This window comes from Lolium perenne, chromosome 7 (assembly GCF_019359855.2).
Source record: "Lolium perenne isolate Kyuss_39 chromosome 7, Kyuss_2.0, whole genome shotgun sequence".
NCBI classification, from domain to species: domain Eukaryota; kingdom Viridiplantae; phylum Streptophyta; class Magnoliopsida; order Poales; family Poaceae; genus Lolium; species Lolium perenne.
In genome coordinates this window covers 224,887,682-224,893,510 of record NC_067250.2, presented here as the reverse complement: position 1 = coordinate 224,893,510, position 5,829 = coordinate 224,887,682, and positions in this window count along the sequence as shown.

The window sequence follows — 5,829 nt, the reverse complement described above, 5'->3', positions numbered from 1 at the left end:
GAAACTTGCACAACATCTTTTGTCCTACCAGCCGGTGGCAGCCGGGCCTCAAGGGAATCTACTGGCTATTAAGGTACTCCTTTTAATAGAGCACCGGAGCAAAGCATTAACACTTGGTGAAAACATGTGATCCTCATACCTACGCCTTCCCCTCCGATTGTCCCGATTCTTTGTCACTCTGGGGCCTTTGGTTCCGGACATAGACATGTGCATACAACTTGTAGATACAATCTAAGCAATAAGTATAGAGCTTAAATCTAAGATCATGCCACTCGGGCCCTAGTGACAAGCATTAAGCATAACAAGATTGCAGCAACAATAACTTCACAAACTTTATAGATAGACTAATCATAATGTATCATCCATCGGATCCCAACAAACACAACACCGATTACATCAGATGGATCTCAATCATGTAAGGCAGCTCATGAGATCATTGTATTGAAGTACATGGGATAGAGAGTACCAACTAGCTACTGCTAGAACCCGTAGTCCATGGGGGAACTACTCACAGAGCATGATGGAGGCGGTGGCGTCGATGGAGATGGCTTCCGGGGGCACTTCCCCGTCCCGGCAGGGTGCCGGAACAGAGATTCTGTCCCCCGAATTGGAGTTTCGCGATGGCGGCGGCGCCCCTGGAGTCTTTCTGGAGTTTCGTCAATTCGTATCGCGTTTTTAGGTCAAAATGGCTTATATAGGCGAAGAGACGGAGTCGGAGGGGCCACGGGGCCTCCCCACAGTAGGGGGGCGCCCCCCCTTGGGCCGCGCCGCCACCATGTGTGGGGCCCCCAGGGCTCCCCTCTGGTCCCTCTCCGACTTTTACGGAAGCTTAGGAAAAATAAGATCTTTGGGTCTTTATTTCGTCGAATTCCGAGAATATTGCCCGAACAGCCTTTCTGGAACCAAAAACAACAGAAAACAGGAACTGGCACTGTGGCATCTTGTTAATAGGTTAGTTCCGGAAAACGCATAAAAAATTATAAAGTGTGAGCAAAACATGTAGGTATTGTCATAAAACAAGCATGGAACATCAGAAATTATGGATACGTTGGAGACGTATCAGCATCCCCAAGCTTAGTTCCTACTCGTCCTCGAGTAGGTAAACGATAAAAAGAATAATTTCTGTAGTGACATGCTACTTACATAACCTTGATCATACTATTGTAAAGCATATGAGATGAATGCAGTGACTCAAGGCAATGATCTATAGTTGCTAACAAATAGATAACATATATCAAAACTTTTCAGAGTACTTTCAAGACAAGCATCAAAAGTCTTGCATAAGAGTTAACTCATAAAGCAATAAATTCAAAGTAAAGGTATCGAAGCAACACAAAGGAAGAATTACATTTCAGCAGTTGCTTTCAACTTCCAACATGCATATCTCATGGATAATTGTCAACGCAAAGTAGTATGATGAATGCAAATAAGCAAGTATGTAAGAATCAATGCACAGTTGACACAAGTGTTTGCTTCTAAGATGGAAGGAAGTAGGTAAACTGACTCAACATAAAGTAAAAGAAAGGCCCTTCGCAGAGGGAAGCAGGGATTAAATCATGTGCTAGAGCTTTTCAAGTTTTGAAATCATATAGAGAGCATAAAAGTAAAGTTTTGAGAGGTGTTTGTTGTTGTCAACGAATGGTAGTAGGCACTCTAACCCCCTTGCCAAACAGACTTTCGAAGAGCGGCTCCCATGAAGGATGTTATCTCTACCAGCAAGGTAGATCATCCCTCTTCTCTTTTGTTTACACGTGTACTTTAGTTTTTATTTATTTAAGGGTGACACTCCTCCCAACCTTTTCTTTCACAAGCCATGGCTAACCGAATCCTCGGGTGCCTTCCAACAATCTCATACCATGGAGGAGTGTCTATTTGCCAAAATTAAGTTGCTTACTGATGAATCAGAGCAAAACATGTGAAGAGAATTATTAATGAAAGTTAATTAATTGGGGCTGGGAACCCCACTGCCATCTCTTTTTGCAAAATTATTGGATAAGCGGATGAAACCACTAGTCCATTGGTGAAAATCTGCCCAACAAGATTGAAAGATAAAACACCACGTACTTCCTTATGAGCTATAAAACATTGACACAAATAAGAGATGATAAATTTTGAATTTTTTAAAGGTAGCACATGAAGTATTTACTTGGAATGGCAGGAAATACCACATAGTAGGTAGGTATGGTGGACACACATGGCATAGGTTTTGGCTCAAGGTTTTGGATGCACGAGAAGCATTCCCTCTCAGTACAAGGCTTTGGGCTAGCAAGGTTATTTGAAGCAAACACAAGTATGAACCGGTACAGCAAAACTTACATAAGAACATATTGCAAGCATTATAATACTCTACACTGTCTTCCTTGTTGCTCAAACACTTTACCAGAAAATATCTAGACCTTAGAGAGACCAATCATGTAAACCAATTTCAACAAGCTCTACGGTAGTTCTCCACTAATAGGTTTAAACTACATGATGCAAAAACTTAATCATGATCTACTTGAGAGCTCAAAATAATTGCCAAGTATCAAATTATTCAAGACAATATGAGGCATTTTCTGTTTCCAACCAAATAACAACAAGTGCAATAGCTTCCAACTTTTACCATTGAACATTAGAAGTAAAACGAAGAACACAAGTGTTCATATGAAAAAGCGGAGCGTGTCTCTCTCCCAAACAAGGATTGCTAGGATCCATCTTTATTCAAACAAAAACAAAAATAAAAACACACAGACGCTCCAAGTAAAGCACATAAGATGTGACCGAATAAAAATATAGTTTCAATAGAAGTGACCTGATAAATTGTTGATGAAGAAGGGGATGCCCAAGGCATCCCCAAGCTTAGACGCTTGAGTCTTCTTGAAATATGCAGGGATGAACCACGGGGGCATCCCCAAGCTTAGAATTTTCACTCTTCTTGATCATATATCATCCTCCTCTCTTGACCCTTGAAAACTTCCTTCACACCAAACTTCTCATAAACTTCATTAGAGGGGTTAGTACTCAAAAAAAAACTTTAATTCACCTTAGTCCTGTAGTGACAAATTGCAAGAACTCAATAAAACATTCGCTACAGCTCTCCACGTCTAGAAAGCCTCACTTAAAGTCCACAAGAGACAATGCAAAAAACAGAGACAGAATCTGTCAAAACAGAACAGTCAGTAAAGACAAAATTTTAATAGGTACTTCCGTTGCTCAAATCAGAAAACTCAAAACTAATGAAAGTTGCGTACATATCTGAGGAACACGCACGTAAATTGGCAGATTTTTCTGAGTTACCTACAGAGAAACCTGCCCAAATTCGTGACAGATAGAAATCTGTTTCTGCGCAGAAATCCAAATCTAGTATCAACCTTCTATTAGAGACTTCACTTGGCACAACAATGCAATAAAATAAAAATAAGGAGAGGTTGCTACAGTAGTAACAACTTCCAAGACACAACAAAATAGTAGCAAAATAAAAACATGGGTTATCTCCCAAGAAGTGCTTTCTTTATAGCCATTAAGATGGGCTCAGTAATTTTAATGATGCTCACATAAGGAATAAGAGTTGAAGCAAAACAGAGCATCAAAAAGCAAGTTCAAAACACATTTAAGTCTAACCCACTTCCTATGCATAGGAATCTTGTACACAAATAAATTCATGAAGAACAAAGTGACAAGCATAGGAAGATAAAACAAGAGTAACTTCAAAAGTTTCAGCATATAGAGAGGTGTTTTAGTACCATGCAAATTTCTACAACCATATTTTCCTCTCTCATAATAATTTTTAGTAGCTTCATGAGCAAACTCAACAATATAACTATCACATAAAGCATGCTTTTCATGATCCATAAACACATAATTCTTATCAAGCTCAAAAATAGTGGGATTAAAACTTTCGAACCCACTTTTATCAATAGTATAACAAGGTGATTGATCATTCTCAAGAGATGTGGGACTTCTACATAAAGTCAAGAACTCTCCAATCCCATTTTCATTAGTAGTACAATTAATATTATCAAGTAACATAGGACCATCATCTAGAGCTTTATCATAAACATTTGCTACGCAAAACTCTTTAGTACCATGCATTTCGATATCAGGCACAAACAAAGCATTATCATAAGATTTATCAAAGTAGCATGGATTATCATAAATAACAGTAGTATAATTATTCTCACAAGTTTTACTCATAGGTACTATTTCAAGAGAATCCACAGGAACATAACATTCAACCTCCTTTGGTAAGCATGGAGGACAATTAAATAGTGTAAGAGATAAAGAGTTACTCTCATTAGAAGGTTGGCATGGGTAGCTAATCCATTCTTCCTCCTTTTGTTCATCACTCTCCTCTTCTTTTTCATCCAATGAGCTTTTAGGTTCATCAATTGCTTCTTCCACAGGTTTCTGCAAATTGTGAGTGCATTCTTGTGCATTAATGAGTCTCTCTTTATAATCAATGATATAAGGATTATCACTGTAACTTTCTATGCAAAAATTAAGGATAGAAGAGACATAATCTTTAAGGTCCTTACAAACAACACAAGTTTCATAATTCTTAACCATGAAGGATTCGATCTCAGAGGCTCCCATAAATAAAATAAATTGTTCTACCTCTTCGAACCCAAGATGAATATAGTTATTCCAATTGTAGTTCTTAATTAAAGCTTCCTCACTAAAGCCACATTGGAATTTCAGATGTTTAGTATCCTCTTTAGAACAACAATTTATATCATAGCGTTTAAGCAAGATTTTAGCAATTGTATTCAATTTTTCTATCACAACACTCATGACTTTACCCATTCTTGATTCTCTATAATTATTATATAATTCTATGAGCTCCAAATAGGTTGTGGGTTCTCCCATAACAACAGTTTTAAATTTTTAGGTTTTTCGAATTTTTATGGATTTTTGGGTATATGAGAAAAATAAAACAAAACAAAAAGAAACTAAGCAAAATAATACTAGACAGAAATAAATAAGCACAAATAAAAAAGACAAAAGTAAACTAAACAAAACAAAACAAAATAAAATAAAAACAGAGAGAGAGGTAGAGTGTACTCCCCAGGTGAACTTATGAGTAGAGCTATGCCTCCCCGGCAACGGCGCCAGAAAATAGTCTTGATAACCCACAAGTATAGGGGATCGCAACAGTCTTCGAGGGAAGTAAAACCCAAATTTATTGATTCGACACAAGGGGAGGTAAAGAATACTTATAAGTTTTAACAACTGAGTTGTCAATTCAGCTGCACCTGGAAAAGCACTAGTAATACGGGTGATGTGAAAGCAACAGTAATATGAGAGCAGTAATGTGATAACACAACGGCGATACTTGATAACACAGAGGCAATGACACCAGAAAATAGTTGATACTACTTCCAATGTCATATAGGAACGAGTATATGATGATGAGAGATGGACCGGGGTTCCCAGCGATCTACACTAGTGGTAACTCTCCAATAACAAGTAACAAGTGTTGGATGAACAAATTACAGTTGGGCAATTGATAGGATTGAAAGCATTAAAACAGAACATCAAGATTATTAATCATGTAGGCATGTTTTCCATATATAGTCGTACGTGCTCGCAATGAGAAACTTGCACAACATCTTTTGTCCTACCAGCCGGTGGCAGCCGGGCCTCAAGGGAATCTACTGGCTATTAAGGTACTCCTTTTAATAGAGCACCGGAGCAAAGCATTAACACTTGGTGAAAACATGTGATCCTCATACCTACGCCTTCCCCTCCAGTTGTCCCGATTCTTTGTCACTGCACGGGGCCTTTGGTTCCGGACATAGACATGTGCATACAACTTGTAGATACAATCTAAGCAATAAGTATAGAGCTTAA